The sequence below is a fragment of the Heterodontus francisci genome, chromosome 22, assembly GCF_036365525.1.
Source record: "Heterodontus francisci isolate sHetFra1 chromosome 22, sHetFra1.hap1, whole genome shotgun sequence".
Lineage (NCBI taxonomy): Eukaryota > Metazoa > Chordata > Chondrichthyes > Heterodontiformes > Heterodontidae > Heterodontus > Heterodontus francisci.
Genome location: NC_090392.1, coordinates 5,658,231 through 5,686,099, shown reverse-complemented (window position 1 = coordinate 5,686,099; position 27,869 = coordinate 5,658,231). Strand labels below are relative to the sequence as shown.

Here is a 27,869-nt window from a genome sequence, read left to right as displayed (position 1 = left end):
CGGCGCAGCGGAGAATGCTTTGCTCCGCCCCCTTGGAGACAAGCAAGATATTAACCTTGCTGCAACAATCTTTAGCAGTTTGGCGTGACATTCGACAACTCCTCCTGGTATTAATGCATGCAATGTACACTCGGGCTAGAGCTCTGCACAGCATGAGGCAGTGTGCTGGCCATGCCGGAAGTGGCTGATAGCTCAGCTCATACATTTTATGGATCTAAACTTTCTTAGTGTGGGCAACAGTGGTGTTGTAAGAGCTGAAAATCAACACCACGGAGTGATAGAGAGGGAAGGAAATTCACTTTGAAAGGAGACATGGAATTAGACTTGATTGTAAAAGATTTGCAGGAATATGGGAATATGGGATCTCGATGTTGTGGCCATTTCGGAGACATGGGTAGAGCAGGGACAGGAAGTGAATGTTGCAGGTTCCGGGATTTCGATGTTTCAGAAAGAACAGAGAAGATGGTAAAAGTGCGGGGGGGGGGGGTGGCATTTTTAATCAAGGAGAGTATTACGGCGGCAGAAAGGACGTTTGAGGACTCGTCTACTGAGGTAGTATGGGCCGAGTTTAGAAACAGGAGAGGAGAGGTCAACCTGTTGGGAGTTTTCTATAGACCTCCGAATAGTTTCAGAGATGTAGAGGAAAGGATAGCGAAGATGATTCTCGACAGGGACGAGAGTAACAGGGTAGTGGTTATGGGGGACTTTAACTTTCCAAATATTGACTGGAAATACTATAGTTCGAGTACTTTAGATGGGTCAGTTTTTGTCCAGTGTGTGCAGGAGGGTTTTCTGACACAGTATGTAGACAGGCCAACCAGGGGCGATGCCACATTGCATTTGGTACTGGGTAATGAACCCGGCCAGGTGTTAGATTTAGATGTAGGTGAGCACTTTGGTGATAGTGATCACAATTCGGTTAGGTTTACCTTAGCGATGGGCAGGGACAGGTATATACCGCAGGGCAAGAATTATAGCTGGGGGAAAGGAAATTATGATGCGATTAGGCAAGATTTAGTCTGCGTAGGATGGGGAAGAAAACTGCAGGGGATGGGAACAATCGAAATGTGGAGCTTATTCAAGGAGCAGCTACTGTGTGTCCTTGATACGTATGCACCTGTCAGGCAGGGAGGAAGTTGTCGAGCGAGGGAGCCGTGGTTTACTAAAGAAGTTGAAGTGCTTGTCAAGAGGAAGAAGAAGGCTTATGTTAGGATGAGACGTGAAGGCTAGCCAGGAATGATCTAAAGGGATGGCTCAGAAGAGCGAGGAGAGGACACGAGAAGTCATTGGCGATAGGATCAAGGAAAACCCTAAGGCATTCTATAGGTATATCAGGAATAAAAGAATGACTAGAGTTAGATTAGGGCCAATCAAGGATAGTAGTGGGGAGTTGTGTGCGGAATCAGAGGAGATAGGGGAAGTGTTAAATGAATAGTTTTCGTCAGTATTTACAGTAGAGAAAGAAAATGTTGTCGAGGAGAATACTGAGATACAGACTACTATGCTAGATGGGATTGAGGTTCACAAGGAGGAGGTGTTAGCAATTTTAGAAAGTGTGAAAATAGATAAGTCCCCTGGGACAGATGGGATTTATTTTAGGATTCTCTGGGAAGCCAGGGAGGAGATTGCAGAGCCTTTGCCCTTGATCTTTATGTCGTCATTGTAGACAGGAATAGTGCCGGAAGACTGGAGGATAGCAAATGGTGTCCCCTTGTTCAAGAAGGGGAGTAGAGACAGCCCTGGTAATAATAGACCTGCGAGCCTTACTTCGGTTGTGGGTAAAATGTTGGAAAAGGTTATAAGAGACAGGATTTATAATCATCTTGAAAAGAATAAGTTCATTCGCGATAGTCAGCACGGTTTTGTGAAGGGTAGGTCGTGCCTCACAAACCTTATTGAGTTTTTTGAGAAGGTGACCAAACAGGTGGATGAAGGTAAAGCCGTGGATGTGGTGTATATGGATTTCAGTAAGGCGTTTGATAAGGTTCCCCACGGTAGGCTATTGCAGAAATACGGAAGTATGGGATTGAAGGTGATTTAGTACTTTGGATCAGAAATTGGCTAGCTGAAAGAAGACAGAGGGTGGTGGTTGATGGCAAATATTCATCCTGGAGCTTAGTTTCTAGTGGTGTACCGCAAGGATCTGTTTTGGGGCCACTGCTGTTTGTCATTTTTATAAATGACCTGGATGAGGGTGTAGAAGGGTGGGTTAGTAAATTTGCGGATGACACGAAGGTCGGTGGAGTTGTGGATAGTGCCGAAGGATGTTGTAGGTTACAGAGGGACATAGATAGGCTGCAGAGCTGGGCTGAGAGATGGCAAATGGAGTTTAATGCGGAAACTTGTGAGGTGATTCACTTTGGAAGGAGTAACAGGAATGCAGAGTACTGGGCTAATGGGAAGATTCTTGGTAGTGTAGATGAGCAGAGAGATCTTGGTGTCCAGGTACATAAATCCCTGAAAGTTGCCACCCAGGTTAATAGGGCTGTTAAGAAGGCATATGGTGTGTTAGCTTTTATTAGTAGGGGGATCGAGTTTCGGAGCCAAGAGGTCATGATGCAGCTTTACAAAACTCTGGTGAGACCGCACCTGGAGTATTGCGTGCAGTTCTGGTCACCGCATTATAGGAAGGATGTGGAAGCTATGGAAAGGGTGCAGAGGAGATTTACTAGGATGTGTCCTGGTATGGAGGGAAGGTCTTACGAGGAAAGGCTGAGGGACTTGAGGTTGTTTTCGTTGGAGAGAAGGAGGAGGAGAGATGACTTAATAGAGACATATAAGATAATCAGAGGGTTAGATAGGGTGGATAGTGAGAGTCTTTTTCCTCGGATGGTGATGGCAAACACGAGGGGACATAGCTTTAAGTTGAGGGGTGATAGATCTAGGACGGATGTCAGAGGTAGTTTCTTTACTCAGAGAGTAGTAGGGGCGTGGAACGCCCTGCCTGCAACAGTAGTAGACTCGCCAACATTAAGGGCATTTAAGTGGTCATTGGATAGACATATGGATGAAAATGGAATAGTGTAGGTCAGATGGTTTTACAGATCGGCGCAACATCGAGGGCCGAAGGGCCTGTACTGCGCTGTACTGTTCTCTGAGAGGGGAATTGGGACTAATTGGAAGGGTGAGACCATGGAGGGATTCAAACAAAAGAATGAGAAGATTAAAATTAAGGTGCTGCCAGACCGGGAGCCAATGTAGATTAGTGAGCACAGGTGTGATGGGTGATCGGGATTTGGTGTGAGTTAGAACACAGGCAGCAGAGTTCTGGATGGGTTGTGGTTGATTGAGGTTTATACCTGGGAACGTGACCAGGATAGAATTGCAATAGTCAAGTGCGGATTTAACAAAGGCACAGATGAGGATTTATGCAGCAGATAGAGTGAGGCAGAGGTGGAGACGGGTGATATTTCAGAGGTGGTAATAGGCAGGGTTGTTGATGGAGAGAATATGGAGATGAATTCAGCTTAGGTTTAAATAGAACAGAGGTTGTAAACAGTCTGTTTCAGCCTCATAAATTGTCCAGGGAGGGGTATGTGTTTCACAGATAGGAGATGGAGTTTGTGATGGATACCAATGGCACTGGCTTCAGTCTTCCAAAAAATTAATTTACAGAACATTTTGATTCATCGTTAGCCGCGGGTGACGTACCAGAAGACTGAAGGATAGCTAATGTTGTGTCTTTATTTAAGAAGGGCAGCAGGGATAAACCAGGGAACTACAAGCCTTACATCAGTGGTGGGAAAGTTATTGGAAGGGATTCTGAGAGACAGGATTTATATGCATTTGGAAAGGCAAAGTATGATTAGGGATAGTCAGCATGGCTTCGTGTGTGGGAAATCATGTCTCGAATTTGATTGAGTTTTTTGAGGAGGTGACAAAGATAATTGACGAGGGCAGGCCGATGGATGTTGTCGACATGAACTTTAGCAAGACATTTGACAAGGTCCCGCATGGTTGGTTGGTACATAAGGTTAGAACACATGGGATCCAGAGTGAGCTGGCCAACTGGATACAAAATTGACTTAGTGACAGAAGGAAGAGACTGGTAGTGGAGTGTTGTTTTTCAGATTGGAGGCCGGTGACCAGTAGTGTGCCGCAAGGATCGGTGCTGGGCACTCCGTTGTTTGTCATATATATTAATGACTTGGATGTGATAGTAAGGGGCATGATTAGTAAGTTTGCAGATGACACCAAAATTGGTGGTATAGTGGACAGTGAAGAAGGTTGTCTAAGGTTACAACAGGAGAAAGATCAACTGGGGAGGTGGTCAAGGGATTTGAAAATGGAATATAATGCAGACAAGTGTGAAGTGATGCATTTTGGGAGGTCAAACAAGGGCAGGATATATACAGTGAATGGCAGGGCCCTGGGGAGTGTTACTGAGCAGAGAGACCTTGGGGTGCAAGGACATAGTTCCCTGAAAGTGGCAACACAGGTAGACAGGGTGGTGAAGAAGGTGTATGGCATGCTTGCCTTCATCGGCCGAGGCATTGAGTACAAGAGTTGGGACGTCACGTTACAGTTGTCCATTACGTTGGTTAGGCCGCACTTGGAGTACTGTGCGCAGTTCTGGTCGCCGCACTACTGGAAAGATGTGATTAAGCTAGAGAGGGTTCAGAAATGATTCACAAGGATGTTGCCTTGTTTGGAGGGCTTGAGTTAATGATAGAGATTGGATAGGCTGGGTCTGTTTTCCCTGGAACGAAGAAGGCTGAGAGGGGAAATGGTCGAGGTATATAAAATTATGAGAGGCATAGATAGGGTAGATAGCCATAGTCTGTTTCCCATGGTAGGGGTGACTAAAATTACATATATTTAAGGTGAGAGGGAGGAGGTTTAAAGGGGCGCAAAGGGGTAAATTTTTCACACAAAGAATATCTCGAATGAGCTGCCTGAGGACGTGGTGGAGGCAGGACCAGTAGCAACATTTAAGAGGCATTTGGACAGGTACTTGAACGAGCAAGGCATAGAGGGATATGGCATTAACTCAGGCAGGTGGGATTAGTATGCATAGGCATTATGGTCGGCATGGACGCGGTGGGCCGAAGGGCCTGTTTCTATGCTGTACGACTGTCTGACTCTATCACAGTATTTCAGTGAATCAGTGTTTACAGATCTCCGAGTGGAAAATAGAGACAGCAGCAACAGCAAAGATGAGAGAGTTAATTACAAGAACTGTAATAACATTAGCAATGGTTTGACAGTTAATAGCTGGAGATAGAGATTCACCAGGAATAACAACAGCAGCAAGGAGGGAAGAGTCAATGGCAAGAACAGTAGTATAGGTAAAAATGGATTAGAGAATTAAATCTTTATAGAGTGACTTACCAGGGCACCAACAATAGCGAGGTTGTAGACGTAAATATATTGAATTATCTCAAGTGGATATAGGATTCGAATGGACAAAAAACGACAAGCAGCAAGGATATAGTAAGACAAGCCATGTCTCGTAAATGTCAACAACAACCTATATTTACATAATGCCTTTAATGTAATAGAACATCACAAGGTGCTTTGCAGGAGCATTATAAAGGAAAGTATGACACGTGAAACAACAGGAGATTGAGGTCAGATGACCAACAGATTGGTCATAGAGGAAGGTTTTCAGTAGTGTCTTCTGGGAGGAACGTGAGGTGGAGAGGCAGTGACAGCTGGTGGAATTTAATTAATACATTCAATTAATAAATAAAATAAAATCTGGAATTGAAAGCTGAACTCAGTAATGTTGCATGAAACTATAATTGATTTTTATAACAATCTATCTGATTCACTAATGTCTTTTAGGGAAGGAGATCTGCCATCCTTACCTAATCTGGTCTACATGTAACTCAATGTGATTCACTGTTAACTGTCCTCTGCAATAGCCTAGAAAGTCACTCAGTTGTTAAGGATAATTATGAATGGACAACAAAGAGGCAGGAATTGTATTCCAGAGTTTTTCATAGGGGTCGTTAACTAGTCAAGGACATAACTCTGGACACAGGTCTTTGTGTCGATATTCCTGGGAATGAAAATGTGAAGCCTCATATCCACATATCTAAACAATTGTTGTTTATAAATTGTGATTTTTTGATTGGTTACTCTGTGGTTCGAACATGATAATGACAGGAAGTAACGGTACAGCACTCAAAGCTCAAATTGAGCACCAATGACTCTACGAGATTGAGTAGGAATACTACTAGTTAACAATTATACAAAATATCCATTCGCAATGCAACTGTTAGCAATACACTCATTAGTCACAAACATGTTACAAGGATTTGTGCTATTCGTTCAGTAACTGACCAAGCTCCTCGACCTTATCACTGAATCACCATTTACAATAATCTTTACACCTTTCCTACCAAGGTGGGCTGGATGTTAAATTGACAAGATCACACTGCCCTATTAAAATCCACCGTAAGCTACAGTTGTCCAATGAGATGTCTAATTCTTTGTTCAAACTGTGATACAAGAGACTGCCTTGATGGTGAGCACGTGTTTACATTTCCTTCAGTAATTTCATTACCACTTGTGGATGTTACAGATGCCCCGGGACTGATATCAGTAAAACCAATAGCAGCTTTCCTTCCTGGTTACATACATATTTTAAACTACAGGACAATGGAAGAATCCAAATCCCTTGCATTCCTGATGTCTTACAAACTGTTTCTTAGAGAATTTCTAGTTTATTCTCATTTCTAAGAAGACAGACACTGGCATCATCAATCAATGACAGTTTGTGTCACTCTCGTAGTCTTTCAAGACAGTTTGTAAAACTTAGACCAGCTGAATTAGCATTTTAAAACATATTCAGTCACGCCAATCTCTTTTCTTTGTGTTTCCAGACAACATGTCCAACATGGGGTGGCGCAGTGGTTAGCACCGCAGCCTCCCAGCTCCTGGGGCTCCTGTTCGATTCTGGGTACTGCCTGTGCGGAGTTTGCAAGTTCTCCCTGTGTCTGTGTGGGCTTTTGCTGGGTGCTCTGGTTTCCTCCCACATCCAAAGACTTGCAGGTGATAGGTAAATTGGCCATTGTAAATTGCCCCTAGTGTAGCGAGGTGATAGGGAATATGGGATTACTGTAGGGTTAGTATAAATGGGTGGTTGTTGGTCGGCACAGACGCGGTGGGCCGAAGGGCCTGTTTCGGTGCTGTATCTCTACATAAAGATAAAATAAAAAAGTAAAATACATGTCTGCAGGGTTTTGTGTATGCAAAACCTTTGTGAAGTTCTAAATTGGCATCAAAGTGAAATAGAACTTTGAAGTAGGTCTCTTAATTAGTTTTGATGTGATATGTATGACCGTTCTGTTTATTTTTCAAACATCACTCAGACTAAAAGTGTTTTCTTCCACGAGTAACTCTGTTAATCTGTAAAGCAGCTTGTAGCTTGCAGGTTACTTTATCTCAGTTACACCCTTTTGGCCTGCACAATGCATGCTGGTCAGGTCCAGTCAGTTTTCGGTACACCTGTAAAAAAGCAAAGGGCAACTCAAGGGCAATTTGGGATGGGGACCGAATGCTGGCCTTCTCAGTGATACTCACATCCCCTGAATACAATACAATAATATGATAATATACGTTCCACCCATCCAATCGAGGATAACAAACCATTCTCACCTGTCACAGGTCAGATGCCTACACTATCTGTTCTGATTTTGTTTTGTATTTGAACTGTCAATCCGCAATAAACTGCTTGTGTCTCCTTGACCTACTTTTGGATGATCTGTGACACTTGATCTGATCTTACAGAGGTCTAGGAGAGGGATCACAGAGATTGGGTTCAGAGGCCTGGTTTACTTGGGTTTGTGAGAAATTATAATCTCAGTTGGGCATGAGTGATCATCACTGGGACCGGGTAGGAAACTTTGAGACAGAGAGAGAGGGAGAGAGTTTATACTCGGTGAAATGTGTGTGATCATTGCTAACAGCGAGGATGGAACCTTGAGAGAACTTGGAAGAAATAAAGTCAGATGCATAATGTTGTTGGTATATCACAGGGAATAGTTGATCAGTTTCATGACAGAGAAAAACAGTCGCACCTGGAATAACTGACTTCCTAAGAATTTTGGAGAAGTCCAGTGTGGTTTACGATTTCATCCTCAGGAGAATTTATGAGAACATCCAGAAATGCAACTTTTAGCTAAAATAAAGTGCTGGGATAAGTTGGACAATGGGGATCATCTGTGCACATCACAGTTAAATAAAACAAACACAACCAATTGAAGGCACAGATAGATAGGTTACAGAAGGAAATTGAAGTTTGTCAGGAGAATAGTTGCATCCTGTACAATCAGTTACTCTGGGAACAGGAGGCATTGACACTGTACATTAGATGTGGAGAAAATTATAACAAATCCTGGACCAAAACGAGTTACCGTCAGGAAATACCAGAATTAGTGAAGGGTTAGAAGCTGTGAAGAGGGGCTTTGAGGGAATTATACCAGTGTTAAAGCTCTGCCCCACCCCCGAAACTGAACCACAGGGAGGTGACGGTGGAGTAGCAATGCCACTGGACTAGTGGCCCAGACGCCCAGGCTAATGCTCTGGGGACATGGGTTCAAGTCCCACCACGGCAGATGGTGAAATTTGAATTCAATTAATAAAATTCTGAAATTAAAATATCTATTCTAATGGTGACCATGAAAACATTGTCAATTGTTGTAAAAATTCATCTGGTTCACTCATGTCCCTTATGGAAGAAAATCTGCCATCCTAATCTGGTCTGGCCTACATGTGACTCAAGACCCACAGCAATGTGGTTGTTTATGAAATGGAGTAGTAAGCTGCTCGGTTGTAGAAAAGCCAAATAAAGCAATGAAACTGGATGGACCACCTGGTATCGACCTAGGCACCAAAAACGACAAAGGCAAACTCAGCCCTGTCGACCCTGCAAAGTCTTCCTTGGTAACATCTGGAGGCTTGTGCAAAAATTGGCAGAACTGTCGCATAGACTAGTCAAGTTGCAGAAAACAAATTCATCCTCACCGAATTATATCTTATAATGTCCCAGACACAAGCATTCCCATTCCAAGGTATGTCTACACCCCAGAAACAGGACAGACCCTTGATTCAGGACCCCATGAAGTCTCATGGCATCAGGTCAAACATGGGGAAGGAAACCTCCTGCTGATATCGAACTACTGCCCTCCCTCAGCTGATGAGTCAGTACTCCTCCATGTTGAACACCATTTGGAGGAAGTACTAAGGGTAGCAGGGACACTGAATGTACTCTGGGTAAGGGAATTTAATATCCATCACCAAGAGTGACTCGGTAGCATCACTACTGACTGAGTTGGCAGAGTCCTAATGGATGCGGCTGCTAGACTGAGTCTGGAGCAGGCGGTGAGGTAACCAACCAGAGTGAAAAATATATTTGACCTCGTCCTCACCAATCTGCCTGTCATTGAAGTTATATATATGGACTTTCAAAAGGTGTTTCATGAAGTCACATTCAATAGACAGGTTAGGAAAACTGAACACTGTGGATTAAAGGGACAGTGACAGTTTGGATATAACATTGTCCAATGCACAGTAAACAGAGAGAAATGGTGAAAGGTTGTTGTTCAGACTCGATGGGAGTATGCAGTGGTGTTCCCCAGGGCTCGGTATTAGGACCACTGCTCTTTTGTGCTTGGAGAACCCGGGCTGGGTAGGGAAGAGACCCCTCCTCCTCCCTCTTTACAGAGCTTCCCCTCTCTGCAGCCTCTGCTCCATTTGTTGCAGAGACACAGTAACTACAGTAGACCCAGAGACACAGTAACTACAGTCCCCATACCTGGTCCAGTGTTGGGTCACCAAATCCTCTGTCCTCCCTGAATGCCTGCAGCAGCTCACAACACAACCTCCAGAAAATCATCCACAGCACCTCCCCCAACTTTATACTAGCAGAAGTAAGTCAAAAGCCCTTCACCTGTAAGTTGGATGCCTGGTCCTTTGAAATAAAATTAGAGGGAGTTCCTCGTGCTGCTGAATGCATGTTCAGCTGACAGTGACTAACACAGGCGGTCAGTGGACATGTCCAGGTCAAGTTTCAAAGACGTACGTCACAGTTGTGGGAATGGCTGATGAACAGCATATTCAGACCCCTCCTCACACTACAGACAGACACACGTTACACCCACGCTATCACCCCGGCCAGCCTGGGTGTCCTGTGCAATGTACTGGATGTGACTGGCAGTGCAGCTCACACCATTCTCTGGATCCAAACTTCCACAGCACCAGTGGAGCTGGAGAGATGAAATGTGTGGTCAGGGAGAGAAACAGAGGGAAAGAAACTCAGTTTAAAAAGGGAATTATAAAAAGACTTTAAGATGAACAAGTTTCAGGAATACTGGAAATGGACAGGGTATTGGGATAATCAGAGGGGTGAGGACATGGAGGGATTTGATTACAAGAGTGAGAATATTAAAATTGAGGTGTTGGGCGTAGGAAGATAGAACTGAGGAGCAGGAGGAGGCCATTAGACCCGTTGAGCCTGCTCCACCATTCGAATAAGGGCATGACTGATCTGTTATTTTTAAACTTTATCCCCTTGTTCCAGTCTCCCCCACAATTGAAACATCCTCCCGGTATCCACTCTATCAAGTCCCCTCAGGATCTGATAAGCTTCAAAAAGACACATCTCATTCTTCTAAACTCCAAACCGTTAAAAAAATGTCTTCATAATATAAGCCCTTCATTCAGGGAATGAGTCAAGTTAACTTTTGCTGACCTGCTTCTTATGCAATAATTTCATTTTGATCAAATAAGGAGACCAAAACTGTACACAATATTCCAGATGTGGTCTCACCAAGGCCCTGCACAGCTGCAGTAAAACTTCCCCACTTTGATATTCGATTCCCTTTGCAATAAACGTTAACATTCCGTTTGCCTTCCGAATCACTTGCTGTCCCTGTATACTAACTCTTTCAGATTCATGTACCCGGACACCCAGATCCCTCTGTACCACCGAGTTCTTCAATCTCTCTACATTTAAATAGTATACTGCTTTTCTATTCTTCCGGCCAAAGTGAACAAGTTCACATCTTACCACATTATATTCCATCCGCCAAAGTTTTGCGACCTCACTTAACCTATTTGTATCCCTTTGCAAACACTTTACCTCATCTTGACCACGTACTTTCCGTCCCATCTTGATGTCGTCAGCACATTTATCTACCATACTTACCTTAGGACCCTTGGACGCAGGCCATCTGGTCCTGGGGACTGGACTGGACAGACAAATATACAAGGTAGGAGCTGGAGTAGGTCACTCGGGCCCTCGAGCCTGCTACGCCATTAAATAAGATCATGGCTGATCTGATTGTACCCTCGACTGCACAATCCCAGCTTCTCCCACTAACCTTCCACCTCCTTGCTTATCAACAATCTATCTACCTCTGATTTAAAAATATTTAAAGACTCTGCTTCCACTGCCTTTTGAGGACAAGTGTTCCAAAGATTCACGGCCCTCAGAAAAAAAATCTCCTCATCTCTGTCTTAAATGGGCGACCCTTATTTTTAAACAGTGACCCCGAATTCTAGATTCTCCAACAAGAAGAAACATCATTTCCGCATCCACCCTGTCAAGACCCCTCAGGATCTTTTATGTGTCAATCAAGTCACCTCTTACTCTTCTAAACTCCAGCAGGTACAACCCTGGCCTGCCCACCCTTTCTTCATATGACAACTCGCCCATGCCAGGTATTAGTCTCGCAAACCTTCCCTGAACTGCTTCCAACGCATTTACATCCTTCCCTAACTAAGGAGATCAGTACAATAGTCGGTCCTCCAGATGTGGTCTCACCAATTACCTGTATAACTGTAGCAAGACCTCCTTACTTTTGTATTCAATTCCCCTTGCAATAAATGGTAACATTCTATTAGCTTTCCTAATTACGTGCTGTACCTGCATACTAACCTTTTTTGTTTATGCACTAGGACACCCGGATCCCTGTGCATCTCAGAGTTCTGCAATCTCACCATTTATATAATACACTTCTTTTTTATTCTTCCTGCCAAAATGGGAAATTTCACGATTCCCACATGATACTCCGTTTTCCAGATCTTTGCCCACTCACATAACCTATCTATATCCCTTTGTAGCCTCCTTATATCCTCTTCACAACTTACCTTCCGACCTCTCTTTGGTTCATCAGCAAATTTAGCAACCATACCTTCAGTCCCTTCATCCAAGTTATTTATATAAATTATAAAACGTTGTGTCACCAGCATTGATCCCTGTGGCACACCACTCATTACATCTTACCAACCAGAAAATGACCCATTTATGCCTACTCTCTATTTCCTGTTAGCTAGCCAATCTTCTATCTATGACAATATACTACTCCCTACACCATGATATTTTCTTTTTCACAATAACCTTTGATGTGGCACTCTATCAAATTCCTTCTGGAAATCTAAGTATAGTACATCCACCAGTTCCCCATTATCCACAGCACATGTTACTTCTTCAAAGAACTCCAATAAATTGGTTAAACATGATTTCCCCTTTCAGAAAACCATGTTGATTCTGCCTGATTACCTTGACTTTTTCTAAATGCTCTGTTACATATTTAATAATAGCTTCTAACATTGTTCCTAAGAGAGATGTTAAGCTAACTGGCCTGTAGTTTCCTGCTTTCTGTCTCTCTCCCTTTTTGAATAAATGAGTTCGTTATTTACCAATCGAATTAAACCTTCTCTGAATCTAGGGTTTTTTGAAAAATCAAAACCAGCGCATCAATTATCTCACTAGTCACTCTTCAGGATCGGGGGACTGTCATTCCGCAGCTCCAACAATTTGCTCAGTATCACTTCCCTGGTGATTGTAATTTTCTTGGGTTTCTCCCTCCCTCCCTTCCATTTCCTGAATTACAGCTAATACTGGGATGTTACTTGCATCCTCAATAGTGACGATTAATGCAAAATATCTGCTCAATTCATCTGCTATCTCCTTATTTTCCATTATTAATTTCGCAGACTCACTTTCTGTAGGACTAATGTTCACATTGTTAACTCTTTTCTTCTTTAAATATCTATAGAGACTCTTCCTATCTGTCTTTATATTTCTAGCCAGCTTTCCCTCGTACTCTAATGTTTCCTTCCTTATTAATCTTTAGTTGTTCTTTGCTGATTTTTATATTCTGTCTAATCTTCTGCCCTGCCACCCATATTTGCACCGCTAAATGCTTTATCTTTAAGTTTGATCCTATCTTTAGCTGTTTTATTTATCCATGGATGGTGGGTCCTATCAGCCTTTAGGTGTGATAGTTTTCCCAGTATCCTCTTTTCTCTGGTCATGGTGATTGTTTTAAGTTCCTCACTTCCTTTTGCCTCTTGATTTAGGTATATTTGGAAGGTTTGCTATGTCTTCTACAATGAAAACAGACAGAAAATAGCTGTTCAACACCTCCACCATGTCCTTGTTTCTCATTATTAATTCTGCAAACTCACTTTCTGGAGGATTAACACTAATTTTAGTTTCTATTTCCCTATTTAAATACTTGTATAAACTCTTATCCTCTATTTTTAGATTACTAGTTGGCTTTCTCCCACACTCTACCTTTCCCTCTTTTTTATCATTGATTGCTGGTTCTTAAAATCTGTCCAATCTTCTCACCCACCAACAATCTTTGCAGATTTGTCGTGTTTCTTTCAATTCAATATTATCCTTAACTTCATTATTTTGCGGCGTATGATGCAACCTTCTGCAAGAGCCTTTCTTTCTCATTGAGATACATCTTTGCTGAGAGTTAGTAAGTATCTCCTTAAAAATCTGCCACTGCATCTCTACTGTACTACCTTTTAACCTAGTTTCCAAGTTCACTTTTGCCACCTATGCCTTCATATCCTTATAATTACCTTTATTTAGGTTTTTTTTAAAAAACTAGTCTTAGACCCACAGTTTTCCCTTCAATCTGAACATTGAAATGCTATCATGTTATGATAATTGTCGTCTAAAGACTCCTTTTTTAGGAGGTTCTTCATTAATCCTGTCTCATTGAACATTATCCTCTCTGGTTGACTGCAGAACGTGCTGCTCTAAGGAACTGTCCTGAATACACTCAATGTGATAATTGTTTAGGCTACCTTTGCCAATCTGATTTGCCCAATCTACATGTAGATTAAAGTCACCCATAATTATTGTGGTACCTTTCATCCACACCCCATTTATTTCTTTTTGTATACTATCCTACAAAAAACAATGTAGGTCACTGAGTTCAGGGATGTTGCGTGAATGAGATTTAGTATGAATTAGGATATAGACAGCAGAGTTTTGTACAGACTGTGGTTTATGGTGGTTTGTAACAGGGAGAGTAACCAGGACAGCATTGGAATAGTAGATTTGACAAAGACACAGACCAGAGTTTATGCAGCAAATGGGCTCACATGGAGGACGATATTTTGAAGGTGGTCGTTGTTAAGAACAGTAAAACAGTTAATCATGGTTTCTAGAATTAATAGCTGGATAGGGAGACTTACCAGGGACACCAACAATAGCGAGGATGGGATAATAAATGTGTTGAATCAGCATCAGTGCCCAGTGGATCCGATGCGCCAATGTTATCCAATAATCATCCGCAGTAAGATAATCAAACCAATGGGATAAACTCCTGTCCATTTTTGTAACATTCCAATCTATTGTTCTCAGATTCTGATCTATCCTCTCCATCTCACTGGAGCCACTGATCCCTGTTAGTGCGGGGGTGATGCTCCTGCAGACATGGTGGAAGAACACATTAAAAGGAGTCCTGTATTAATAGAAGAAGGAAACCCTCCAGTGACGCAATTAGAGTCCATGGATTACATTAATTACAGTCACTGAACAAACAGGTTCAGTTAACCCCTTTCAATCCAACCCTTTTTGTACCACAATAAAGCAGAACATTTACATGGTCTGCATGGGATGTATGAGAGTTGTTGAGGGAAGGAAAGGTGCAAATAACAGAGGCACTGGCCAGGAGCTTCCAATACTTCTTGGATATTGGAGTGATGACAGGAGACTGGATGGTTGTAAATGTTAGACATTGTTTAAAAAAAGGAGATATGGACTAAGCCCTGTATTTACTGACCAGTCAGTTTAACGTCCCTGGTGGGGAAATTTCAACCATCAACCAGGATACAGATACCTGCTGTTTTGAAAAACAAGGGTTTATAAATGTCAACTACCATGAACATGTTAAAGGCAAATTGTATCTAACAAGCTTGAAGGATTTATTTGATGGAGTAATATAGGGGATTGATGAGGGTTGTACAGCTGGTGTTATGTATATAAACTTTCAAAAGGCGTTTGATCAAGTGCGATTTAATCGACTTCTTCGGAAAACTGAACCCAATGATCAAAGTGGTTGTGTGAACATCCAATTGGCTAAGGCACAGAAAATAGATTGTTTTTCAGGCTGGGGTGAGTATACAGAGCTGTTCCAAAGCCATCAATAACAACAACAACATATATTTATATATGAACACACGAAGTAGGAGCAGGAGTAGGCCACTCGGCCCTTCGAGCCTGCTCCACCATTCAATAAGTTCCTGGCTGAACTGATTATTTCACATTTCCATCTACCCCCGGTAACCTTTCACTCCCTTGCTGATCAAAAATCTATCCAGTTCTGCATTAAAAAATTTCAAATTCTCTGCTTCCACTGCCGTTTGAGGAAGAGAATTCCAAAGACTCTCGACCCTTTGAGATGAAACAATGTCTCCTCATCGCTGTCTTAAATGGGTGATCCCTTATTCTTAAACAGGTGCACCTCCCCCCCTCTGTCACCGAATGATCTGTACCTAGCAAAGGACTCAGTTATATCCCCTTACACTCCCACCTTAATTAAATTCACGCTCGGCATGCTGTTGATCTCTTTTCCATCATATCACCTCCTGCCTCACTTCCTTGACCAGGAGTCCTACACCCACCCCGACTAGTGGACCCACTCACCCAGCTCAAGTATATTCCCTCCACCTGGACCCCTCCCTCTGGCCTCTTAACCACTTTTGATCGTTTCATTGAGAAATGTCGGTGAAACATCGGCCATCACAATTTCTCTGCTCCCCTCACTCACTCTAGTCTGTCCCCCTCTGAACTTGCTGCACTCCGTTCTCTCAAGTCTAATCCCGACATTGTGATCAAACCTGCAGACAAGGATGGTGCTGTTGTTGTCCGGCGTACCGACTGCTACCTTGCAGAGGCTCAGCATCAACTCTCAGACACTTCTTCCTACTTCCCTCTCGACCATGAACCCACCAGCGAACATCAAGCTGCTGTCCACAGGACTGTAACTGACCTCATCTCCTCTGGAGATCTTCCCGCTACAGCTTCCAACCTCACAGTCCCACAACCACGGGCAACCCACTTCTACCTCCTTCCTAAAATCCACAAACAGGACAATCCCAGCAGACTCATTGTTTCAGCCTGTTCCTGCCCCACTTGAACTTATTACTTCCTATCTTGAGTCGATTTTTTCTCCCCTCGTCCAGTTTCTTTCCACCTACATCCGCGACTCTTCGGACGCACTACGTCATTTTGACAATTTCCAGTTCCTCTTCATGATGGACGTCCAATGTATCTGCACCTTCCATCCCCCACCAGGACGGTCTTAGGGTTCTCTGCTTCTTCCTTGAACAGAGGCCCATCCAGTCCCCATCCACTACCACCCTCCTCCGCCAGGCTGAAATTGTTCACACATTGATCAACTTCTCCTTCAACTCCACTCATTTTGTACAGCCATAGAGTTATACAGACTATAGACAGACCCTTCGGCCCATCATATCCATGCTGGCCATCAAGCACCTATCCATTCTAATCACATTTTCTGGCACTTGGCCCATAGCCTTGTATGCTCTGGTGTTTCATGTGCTTCTCCAAATACTTTTTAAATGTTATGAGGGTTCCTGCCTCTACCATCCCTTCAGGCAGTGTGGTCCAGATTCCAACCACCCTCTGGGTGAATTTGTTTTACTCAATTCCCCTCTAAATCTCCTGCCCCTTCCTGTAAATCTCTACCCCCTGGCTATTGACACTTGCGCCAAGGGGGAAAAAAAAAGTTTCTTCCTATCTATGCACCTCATAATTTTGTATACTTCTATCAGCTCCCCCCTCAGATTTAGTCACCCCATGATGCCTATCTATACTAATTCCACCGGCCTGCATTAATTCCATATCTTACTATGCCTTGCTCATTCAAGTACCTGTCCAGATGCCTCTTAACTGTCGCTACTGTTCCTGCCTCCACCACCTCCTCAGGCAGCTCATTCCAGATACCCACTATTCTTTGTGTGAAAAATTTACCCCTTTGATCCCCTTTAAACCTCGTCCCTCTCACCTTAATTCTATGCCGTCTAGATTTAGTCGCCCCCACCATGGAAGCAGACTCTGGCCAACTACTTTATCTATGCCTCTCAGAATTTTATATACCTCTAACATGTCCCCTCTCAGCCTCCTTCGCTCCAGGGAAAACAGACCCAGCCTATCCAATCTCTATCTATAACTCAAGCCCTCCAAACAAGGCAACATCCTTGTGAATCATTTCTGAACCCTCTCTAGCTTCATCACATCTTTACTGTAGTGCAGCGACCAGAACTGCACACAGTACTCCAAATGCGGCCCAACCAACGTTATGTATAACTGTAACATAACGTCCCAACTCTTGTACTCAATGCCTCGACCGATGAAGGCAAGCCAAATGGCTTCTTCACCACGCTGTCTACCTGTGTTGCCACTTCCAAGGAACTACGTACTTGCAAACCAAGATGCACCCAAAACTGATATGTGGCAAGTCGCATTCATGCTGCAAAAGTGCCAGGACACGAACATTTCCAATAAGAGAGAATCTAACCATCTCCCCTTGACAGTCAATGGCGTTATCATCACTGAATCCTCTACTATCAACATTCTAGGGGTTATTATTGAACAGAAGCTGAATTGCAGCTACAACAGGTCAGAGGCTAGGAATCCTGAGGCGAGTAACTCATTTCCTGACTCCCCAAAGCCTTTCCACCATCTATAAGGCACAAATCAGGAGTGCGATGGAATACTCCCCACTTGCCTGGATGGGTGAAGCTCCAACAGCATTCCAGGAACTCAACACCATCCAGGACAAAGCAGCCCTGCTTGATTGATTGATTGTAGTTGGCGTGTCATTGACTCCCTCCAGCACCAGCACACAGGGGCAGCAGTGTGTACCATCTACAAGATGCACTGCAGCAACGCACCAAGGCTCCTTAAACAGTACCTTCCAAACCCGCGACCTCTACCACAAAGAAGGACAAGGGCAGTGATGCATGGGAACATCACCACTGCAAGTTCCCCTCCAAGTCACACATCATCCGGACTTGGAACTATATCGCTGTTCCTTCACTCTCACTGGGTCAAAATCCTGGAAATCCCTTCCTAACAGCACTGTGGGTGTACCTGCACCAGTTGGATCAAGAAGGCAGCTCACCACCACCTTCTCAAGAGCAATTAGCGATGGGCATTGAATGCTGGCCCAGGCAGCGGCGCCCACTTACCATGAAATAATAAGAAGGTAATAGTAGTTCCTTCTGGCTGGACGACTGTGGAGAGGTGTGGGAGGAAGACACCAACATTGTAACAGGCTGCAGTACGTCTGTGAAAGACAAGGAGGGATAGTTTGTCTTTGTAACAGTCACACAGCATGTCATTTTTAACAATCTTATCTGCATGCCCTGCCATAGAATTATTCACATGCATCCAAACTTCTGCTGCACCCCCATTAAAATTACACCCTTTATTTTCCATTGCCTCTCCTGTCCATCCTATGAAAAATGTATCATTTTGCGTTTCTGTTAATGTTTATCTACCATGTGTACGTCCATTCCATCAGTCTGTCTATATCCACTTGATGTCTGTCAATATCATCCTCATTGTGCAATACACTTCCAGGTTTTGTGGCAAGTGTAAAATTTACAATTGTGCTATTTACAGGGCGGCACAGTGGCGCAGTGGTTGGCACCGCAGCCTCACAGCTCCAGCAACCCGGGTTCAATTCTAGGTATTGCCTGTGTGGAGTTTGAAAGTTCTCCCTGTGTCTGCGTGGGTTTCCTCCGTGTGCTCTGGTTTCCTCCCACATGCCAAAGACTTGCAGGTTGATAGGTATATTGGCCATTAGCAATTGCCCCTAGTATAGGTAGGTGGTAGGGAAATATAGGGACAGGTGGGGATGTGGTCGGAATATGGGATTAGTGTAGGATTAGTATAAATGGGTGGTTGATGGTCGGCACAGACTCGGTGGGCCGAAGGGCCTGTTTCAGTGCTGTATCTCTAATCTACACTCAAGTCCAAGTGGCTAAAATAGATCATGAAAAGTTACAGACCTAGTAACGACCCCTGGGGGAAACTTCCTCCAGTTCTAACAACAACCTTTCACCCCCTCTCTCTGCTTCCTGTCATGCAGACAACTTTGTCCCTTTTATTCCATGGGCTTTATCTTTATCGACAAGCCTGTTAAGTGACACTTCATCAAATGCTGTTTGGAAGTAATAGGGAACAAAGAAATGGCAGAACAATTAAATACATACTTTGGTTCTTTCTTCTCAAATGAGGACACAAATCAGTATTAATAGGGAAATGGTGTTGGGTAAATTGATGGGATTGAAGGCTGATAAATCCCCAGGGCCTGATAATCTACATTCCAAAGTACTTAAGCAAGTGACTCCAGAAATAGTAGATGCATTGCTGGTCAGTCTTCAAAATTCTATCCTGGAACAGTTACAATGGATTGGAGGGTAGACAATGTAACCTCACTATTTTAAAAAAAGAGGTAAAGAGACAACAGTGAATTATAGAGGGGTTATCCTGACATCAGTAGTGGGGAAAATGCTAGAGTCCATTATAAAATATGTAATAACAGAGCACTTGGGAAACAGTGACAGGATCGGACACAGTCAGCATGGATTTAGGAAAGGGAAATCATGCTTGGCAAATCTACTGGAATTTTTGAGGATGTAACTAATAGAATAGATAAGAGGGAACGAGTGGATGTGTTGTATTTGGATTTTAATAAGGCTTTCAATAAGGTCCCACACAGGAGATTAGCGTGCAAAGGTTAAATCCCATGGGATTGGGGGTATGGTACTGACATGGATAGAGAACTAGTTGGCAGACAGGAAACAAACAGTAAGAGCAACTGTAATATATCCAAGTTTGCAGATGACACAAAGCTGGGTGGGAGGGTGAGCTGTGAGGAGGATGCAGAGAAGCTCCAGTGTGATGTGGACAGGTTGAGTGAGTGGGAAATACATGGTAGATGCAGTATCATGTGGATAAATGTGAAGTTATCCACTTTGGTGTCAAAAACAGAAAGGCAGATTGTCTGAACGACGATAACTTTGGAGAGGGGGAGGTGCAGTGAGACCTGGGTGTCCTTGTGCACCAGTTGCTGAAAGTAAACATGCAGGTTCAGCAGGCAGTTAAGGAGGAAAATGGTATTCGAATTAGAATTAGAATTAGAATATTACAGCGCAGTACAGGCCCTTCGGCCCTCGATGTTGCGCCGATCATCTGACCTACACTATTCCATTTACATCCATATGTCTATCCAATGACCACTTAAATGCCCTTAAAGTTGGCGAGTCTACTACTGTTGCAGGCAGGGCGTTCCACGCCCCTACTACTCTCTGCGTAAAGAAACTACCTCTGACATCTGTCCTATATCTTTCACCCCTCAACTTAAAGCTATGTCCCCTCGTGTTTGCCATCCTCATCCGAGGAAAAAGACTCTCACTATCCACCCTATCTAACCCTCTGATTATCTTGTATGTCTCTATTAAGTCACCTCTCCTCCTCCTTCTCTCTAACGAAAACAACCCCAAGTCCCTCAGCCTTTCCTCGTAAGATCTTCCTTCCATACCAGGCAACATCCTAGTAAATCTCCTCTGCACCCTCTCCAAAGCCTCGACATCCTTCCTATAATGCGGTGACCAGAACTGCACGCAATACTCCAGGTGCGGCCTCACCAGAGTTTTGTACAGCTGCATCATGACCCCGTGGCTCTGAATCTCGATCCCCCTACTAATAAAGGCTAACACACCATATGCCTTCTTAACAGCCCTATTAACCTGGGTAGCAACTTTCAGGGATTTATGTACCTGGATACCAAGATCTCTCTGCTCATCTACACTACCAAGAATCTTCCCATTAGCCCAGTACTCTGCATTGCTGTTACTCCTTCCAAAGTGAATCACCTCACACTTCTCCGCATTAAACTCCATTTGCCATCTCTCAGCCCAGCTCTGCAGCCTATCTATGTCCCTCTGTACCCTACAACACCCTTCGACACTATCCACAAATCCACCGACCTTCGTGTCATCCGCAAATTTACTAACCCACCCTTCTGCACCCTCATCCAGGTCGTTTATAAAAATGACAAACAGCAGTGGCCCCAAAACAGAACCTTGCGGTACACCACTAGTAACTAAACTCCAGGATGAACATTTGCCATCAACCACCACCCTCTGTCTTCTTTCAGCTAGCCAATTTCTGATCCAAAGCTCTAAATCACCTTCAACCCCATACTTGCGTATTTTCTGCAATAGCCTACCGTGGGGATCCTTATCAAACGCCTTACTGAAATCCATATACACCACATCCACGGCTTTACCCTCATCCACCTGTTTGGTCACCTTCTCGAAAAACTCAATAAGGTTTGTGAGGCACGACCTACCTTTCACAAAACCGTGCTGACTATCGCAAATGAACTTATTCTTTTCAAGATGATTATAAATCCTGTCTCTTATAACCTTTTCCAACATTTTACCCACAACCGAAGTAAGGCTCACAGGTCTATAATTACCAGGGCTGTCTCTACTCCCCTTCTTGAACAAGGGGACAACATTTGCTATCCTCCAGTCCTCCGGCACTACTCCTGTCGACAATGACGACTTGAAGATCAACAACAACGGCTCTGCAATCTCCTCCCTGGCTTCCCAGAGAATCCTAGGATAAATCCCATCTGGCCCAGGGGACTTATCTATTTTCACTCTTTCCAAAATTGCTAACACCTCCTCCTTGTGAATCTCAATCCCATCTAGCCTAGTAGGCTGTATCTCAGTAATCTCCTCGGCAACATTTTCTTTCTCTACTGTAAATACTGACGAAAAATATTCATTTAACGCTTCCCCTATCTCCTCTGATTCCGCACACAACTTCCCACTACTATCCTTGATTGGCCCTGTTCTAACTCTTATCATTCGTTTATTCCTGATATACCTATAGAAAGCCTTAGGGTTTTCTTTGATCCTATCCGCCAATGACTTCTCGTGGCCTCTCCTTGCTCTTCTTAGCCCTCCCTTTAGATCCTTCCTGGCTAGCTTGTAACTCTCAAGCGCCCTAACTGAGCCTTCACGTCTCATCCTAACATAAGCCGCCCTCTTCCTCTTGACAAGCGCTTCAACTTCTTGAGTAAACCACGGCTCCCTTGCTCGACAACTTCCTTCCTGCCTGACAGGTACATACTTATCAAGGACACGCATTAGCTGCTCCTTGAATAAGCTCCACATTTCGTTTGTGCCCATCCCCTGCAGTTTCCTTCCCCATCCTACACATCCTAAATCTTGCCTAATCGCGTCATAATTTCCTTTCCCCCAGCTATAATTCTTGCCCTGCGGTATATACCTGTCCCTGCCCATCGCTAAGGTAAACCTAACCGAATTGTGATCACTATCGCCAAAGTGCTCACCTACATCTAAATCGAACACCTGGCCGGGTTCATTACCCAGTACCAAATCCAATGTGGCATCGCCCCTGGTTGGCCTGTCCACATACTGTGTCAGAAAACCCTCCTGCACACACTGGACAAAAACAGACCCATCTAAAGTACTCGAACTATAGTATTTCCAGTCAATATTTGGAAAGTTAAAGTCCCCCATAACCACTACCCTGTTACTCTCGCTCCTGTCGAGAATCATCTTCGCTATCCTTTCCTCTACGTCTCTGGAACTATTCGGAGGTCTATAGAAAACTCCCAACAGGGTGACCTCTCCTCTCCTGTTTCTAACCTCGGCCCATACTACCTCAGTAGACGAGTCCTCAAACGTCCTTTCTGCCGCTGTAATACTTTCCTTGATTAACAATGCCACACCCCCCCCCCCCCCCTCTTTTACCCTCTTCTCTGTTCTTTCTGAAACATATAAATCCCGGAACCTGCAACATCCATTCCTGCCCCTGCTCTACCCATGTCTCCGAAATGGCCACAACATCAGGATCCCAGCTACCAACCCATGCTGCAAGCTCACCCACCTTATTCCGGATGCTCCTGGCGTTGAAGTAGACACACTTTAAACCAAGTTCTTGCTTGCCAGTGCCCTCTTGCGTCCCTGTAACCTTATCCCCTACCTCACTACTCTCAACAGCCTGTACACTGGCACTGCAATTTAGGTTCCCATTCCCCTGCTGATTTAGTTTAAACCCCCCCGAAGAGCACTAACAAATCTCCCCCCCAGGATATTGGTACCCCTCTGGTTCAGGTGAAGACCATCCTGTTTGTAGAGGTCCCACCTACCCCAGAAAGAGCCCCAATTATCCAGGAAACCAAAACCCTCCCTCCTACACCATCCCTGCAGCCACGTGTTCAACTCCTCTCTCTCCCTATTCCTCTCTTCGCTAGCACGTGGCACAGGCAACAACCCAGAGATAACAACTCTGGTTGTTCTCGCTCTAAGCTTCCACCCTAGCTCCCTGAATTTCTGCCTTAAATCCCCATCTCTCTTCCTACCTATGTCGTTGGTGCCTATGTGGACCACGACTTGGGGGTGCTCCCCCTCCCCATTAAGGATCCCAAAAACACGATCGGAGACATCACGTACCCTGGCACCTGGGAGGCAACACACCAACCGTGAGTCTCTCTCGTTCCCACAGAACCTCCTATCTGTTCCCCTAACTATGGAGTCCCCAATGACTAATGCTCTGCTCCTCTTCCCTTTTCCCTTCTGAGCAACAGGGACAGACTCTGTGCCAGAGACCTGCACCCCATTGCTTACCCCTGGTAAGTCGTCCCCCCCAAAAGTATCCAAAACGGTATACCTGTTGTTGAGGGAAACGGCCACAGGGGATCCCTGCACTGCCTGCTGGTTCCCTTTCCTTCCCCTGACGGTAACCCATCTACCTACTTCTTTTACCTGAGGTGTGACTGCCTCCCTATAACTCCTGTCAATAATCCCCTCCGCCTCCCGAATGATCCGAAGTTCATCCAGCTCCAGCTCCAGTTCCCTAACACGGTCTGCGAGGAGCTGGAGTTGGGTGCACTTCCCGCAGATGCAGTCAGCAGGGACACTCTTGGCGACCCCTACCTCCCACATTCTGCAGGAGGAACATACAACTGCCTTTACCTCCATTCCCACTATTCTAGATTCCCAATAAATCTACTGAAAAACCAAACGAAAAAAAAAAAGTCAAAACTTGTTCGCTTAGCAATCCGACGGACTGAAGTTTTAAATAAAAAGCTTACCTTATCAACACCCTAGAGTCCTTTTTTTTTTGGTTAGAGGAGGAGGGTGGGTGGGAGACACTACACGTGTAGTGTCTCGGGTACTGCCACTGCCCAAATAAATAGTTTTCCCCTACCCAGCAGTCCCCGGTCCTCCGAAACAAAAAAGGGATTAACTTGTAACTTACTGAAATTGACCGCTCAGCTGAAAGTCCGCTCCGCACCCCGTTCTATCAAGGCTGCTCCTCGCAAAAGACAAAGATTTTAAAACTGCCCAAATAAATAGTTTTCCCCTACCCAGCAGTCCCCGGTCCTCCGAAACAAAAAAGGGATTAACTTGTAACTTACTGAAATTGACCGCTCAGCTGAAAGTCCGCTCCGCACCCCGTTCTATCAAGGCTGCTCCTCGCAAAAGACAAAGATTTTAAAACTGCCCAAATAAATAGTTTTCCCCTACCCAGCAGTCCCCGGTCCTCCGAAACAAAAAAGGGATTAACTTGTAACTTACTGAAATTGACCGCTCAGCTGAAAGTCCGCTCCGCACCCCGTTCTATCAAGGCTGCTCCTCGCAAAAGACAAAGATTTTAAAACTGCCCAAATAAATAGTTTTCCCCTACCCAGCAGTCCCCGGTCCTCCGAAACAAAAAAGGGATTAACTTGTAACTTACTGAAATTGACCGCTCAGCTGAAAGTCCGCTCCGCACCCCGTTCTATCAAGGCTGCTCCTCGCAAAAGACAAAGATTTTAAAACTGCCCAAATAAATAGTTTTCCCCTACCCAGCAGTCCCCGGTCCTCCGAAACAAAAAAGGGATTAACTTGTAACTCACTGAAATTGACCGCTCAGCTGAAAGTCCGCTCCGCACCCCGTTCTATCAAGGCTGCTCCTCGCAAAAGACAAAGATTTTAAAACTGCCCAAATAAATAGTTTTCCCCTACCCAGCAGTCCCCGGTCCTCCGAAACAAAAAAGGGATTAACTTGTAACTTACTGAAATTGACCGCTCAGCTGAAAGTCCGCTCCGCACCCCGTTCTATCAAGGCTGCTCCTCGCAAAAGACAAAGATTTTAAAACTGCCCAAATAAATAGTTTTCCCCTACCCAGCAGTCCCCGGGTATGTTGGCCTTCATAGCGAGAGGATTGAAATACAGGAGAAAGGGTGTCTTGCTGCATTGAAACAAGGCTTTGGTGAGGCTAAATTCATCCACATTTGTCCCAGTCAGTTAATTTTGATTTGGATTATTGTTTTAAAAGCTTTCCCAGCACCGTGGTTTAACTGGCTGTCCTCTATTTGCTGGGCTTGTCCTTACACTCTTTTTAGGACAATGGTGTAACATTTACAATTCTCCAGTCCTTTGGCACCATCCCTGTGTGTAAGGAAAACTATGGTTCGTTCCTTCACAATTTCCACTCTTATTTCCCACAGCAACCAGGATTCTTTTTGTATTAACATCTTGAAGTGCAGCACGCCTTTCTAATACCTCCTGCCAAGAAAACATGCTATGCTGAATGAGAATTTTTAATTCACTGGTTGGAAACCAACATTAAACTTTGAAAATGGAAAGCTGGAATCCTGCATTTAACATTTAAAAAGCTGGTAGTCAAGATGGCCACCACAATTTGCATTGAAATACCTCACATTCCAGGACATCGAAGTGGAGATGTATGTCTTCAAAGCTCCCACCCACGACAATGTTTTGAACAATTGAGTAGATTATCTGGGATCACCCTCATTAGCAAGACATTCAAAGCCATCTTGCAGCATTTACTCGCGGAGACGTACCTGCAGGAGAAACATTTACAATATAATTTGAGAGAGACTTGGGATTCTTAGACTTTGAAACTCATTAAAGGAAGAAAGGTACTGATAGACCATGTGACAGCCTCCCTCCCCCCTACCCCAGTCTATGTAAACTTGTAACTTTTTGTTACACACAGCAGACAAGCTTTGCAAGCTAACCCATGCAAGACCCTGGTTGGGCTGTCTTACGCTCTCTTTCTCTCCCCAGGTAACATTGTAAATGTTGTAATCTGTCTGTGACTGCAGAACATCCAAGTCCACCATTGCTACAGAGACCGAGGAAGAAAGCCACTGAGCATTACTGTCTCCAAGAAACCCCTGAACCAGGCGGACCAGCTGCATGTCCACTTCTACCAGGCAGAGACTTTGGAACCATGAATTCAGTCAGAGGAAAAATGAATTACAAGACCCCACAAACTGTACATTAGTTTTATTTCTTCTGGACTCTAATCCAACCCAAACTATTCTCCATCACTCTGTAACCTATTTGTGTGTCCGTGTGATTCGTGTGTGTGTGTGTGTGTGTGTGTGTGTGTGTGTGTGTGTGTGTGTGTGTGTGTGTGTGTGTGTGTGTGTGTGTGTGTGTGTGTGTGTGTGTGTGTGTGTATGAAAGTTGAAGCAGAGTTTACTATTTTACTTCAATCGGTATTTGATTTTCAGTACAATAAAATAACCTCTTTCTTGTTTAAACTAAAGAAAACCTGCCTGATTGATTCTTTTATGATCCTAGCACTTGAAGTATTAAACACTCACTGAATTGGTAAACACATGCACTATTTAAAAAGGAATAAAGCCTGTGGCATCGAACAAGGAGAGCAACAAGACGGGAGCCTTTCGACCCCTCCTCACCTGAAGTGTAACATAAATTTGGGGCTCGCATCTGGGATCAAAAACCAAAGACAGTTGGGAAATTGGGAATGGGGAACCAAATGGTTCCCTAGCAAAACTTCAAAAACTTCAATAAAGTTTTAATGGGTTTTTCACTGCTGGAGTATTAAAATGTCCACATTTGAGGCAGTACCTTCCTAACCCAGAGTGAAGTAACTTGGGGCAGGTTAAATGCCCTATTCGTTGAAGAGTTGAGGATTGTACAAAATACAGTATAGCACAGGAACAGGCGATTCGGCCCTCCAACCCTGCGCCGATCTTGATGCCTGCCTAAACTAAAACCTTCTGCACTTCCAGGGACCATATCCCTCTATTCCCATCCCATTCATGTATTTGTCAAGATGCCTCTTAAACGTCGCTATCGTACCTGCTTCCACCACCTCGCCCGGCAGCAAGTTCCAGACACTCACCACCCTCTGTGTAAAGAACTTGCCTCGCACATCCCCTCTAAACTCTGCCCCACTCACCTTAAACCTATGTCCCCTAGTAACTGACTCTTCCACCCTGGGAAAAAGCTTCTGACTATCCACTCTGTCCATGCCACTCATAACTTTGAAAACATCTATCATGTCGCCCCTCCACCTCCGTCGTTCCAGTGAAAACAATCCGAGTTTATCCAACCTCTCTTCATAGCTAATGCCCTCCAGACCAGGCAACATCCTGGTAAACCTCATCTGTACCCTCTCCAAAGCCTCCACGTCCTTCTGGTAGTGTGGCGACCAGAATTGCACGCAATATTGTAAGTGTGGCCTAACTACATTTCTGTACAGAACTGC

The 27,869-nt window shown here is 44.3% G+C and overlaps 1 long non-coding RNA gene across 1 annotated transcript; it reads right to left on the bottom strand.

The window, feature by feature from the left end:
• Positions 1-5,569: 5,569 nt before the first annotated feature.
• On the bottom strand, positions 5,570-26,183 carry LOC137381588 (uncharacterized). The gene is made up of 4 exons (XR_010977191.1): positions 26,039-26,183; positions 18,475-18,572; positions 14,452-14,684; positions 5,570-5,654 (listed from the first exon to the last, which is right to left on the bottom strand). It is a non-coding gene; the product is annotated as an uncharacterized lncRNA (long non-coding RNA).
• Positions 26,184-27,869: the final 1,686 nt, after the last annotated feature.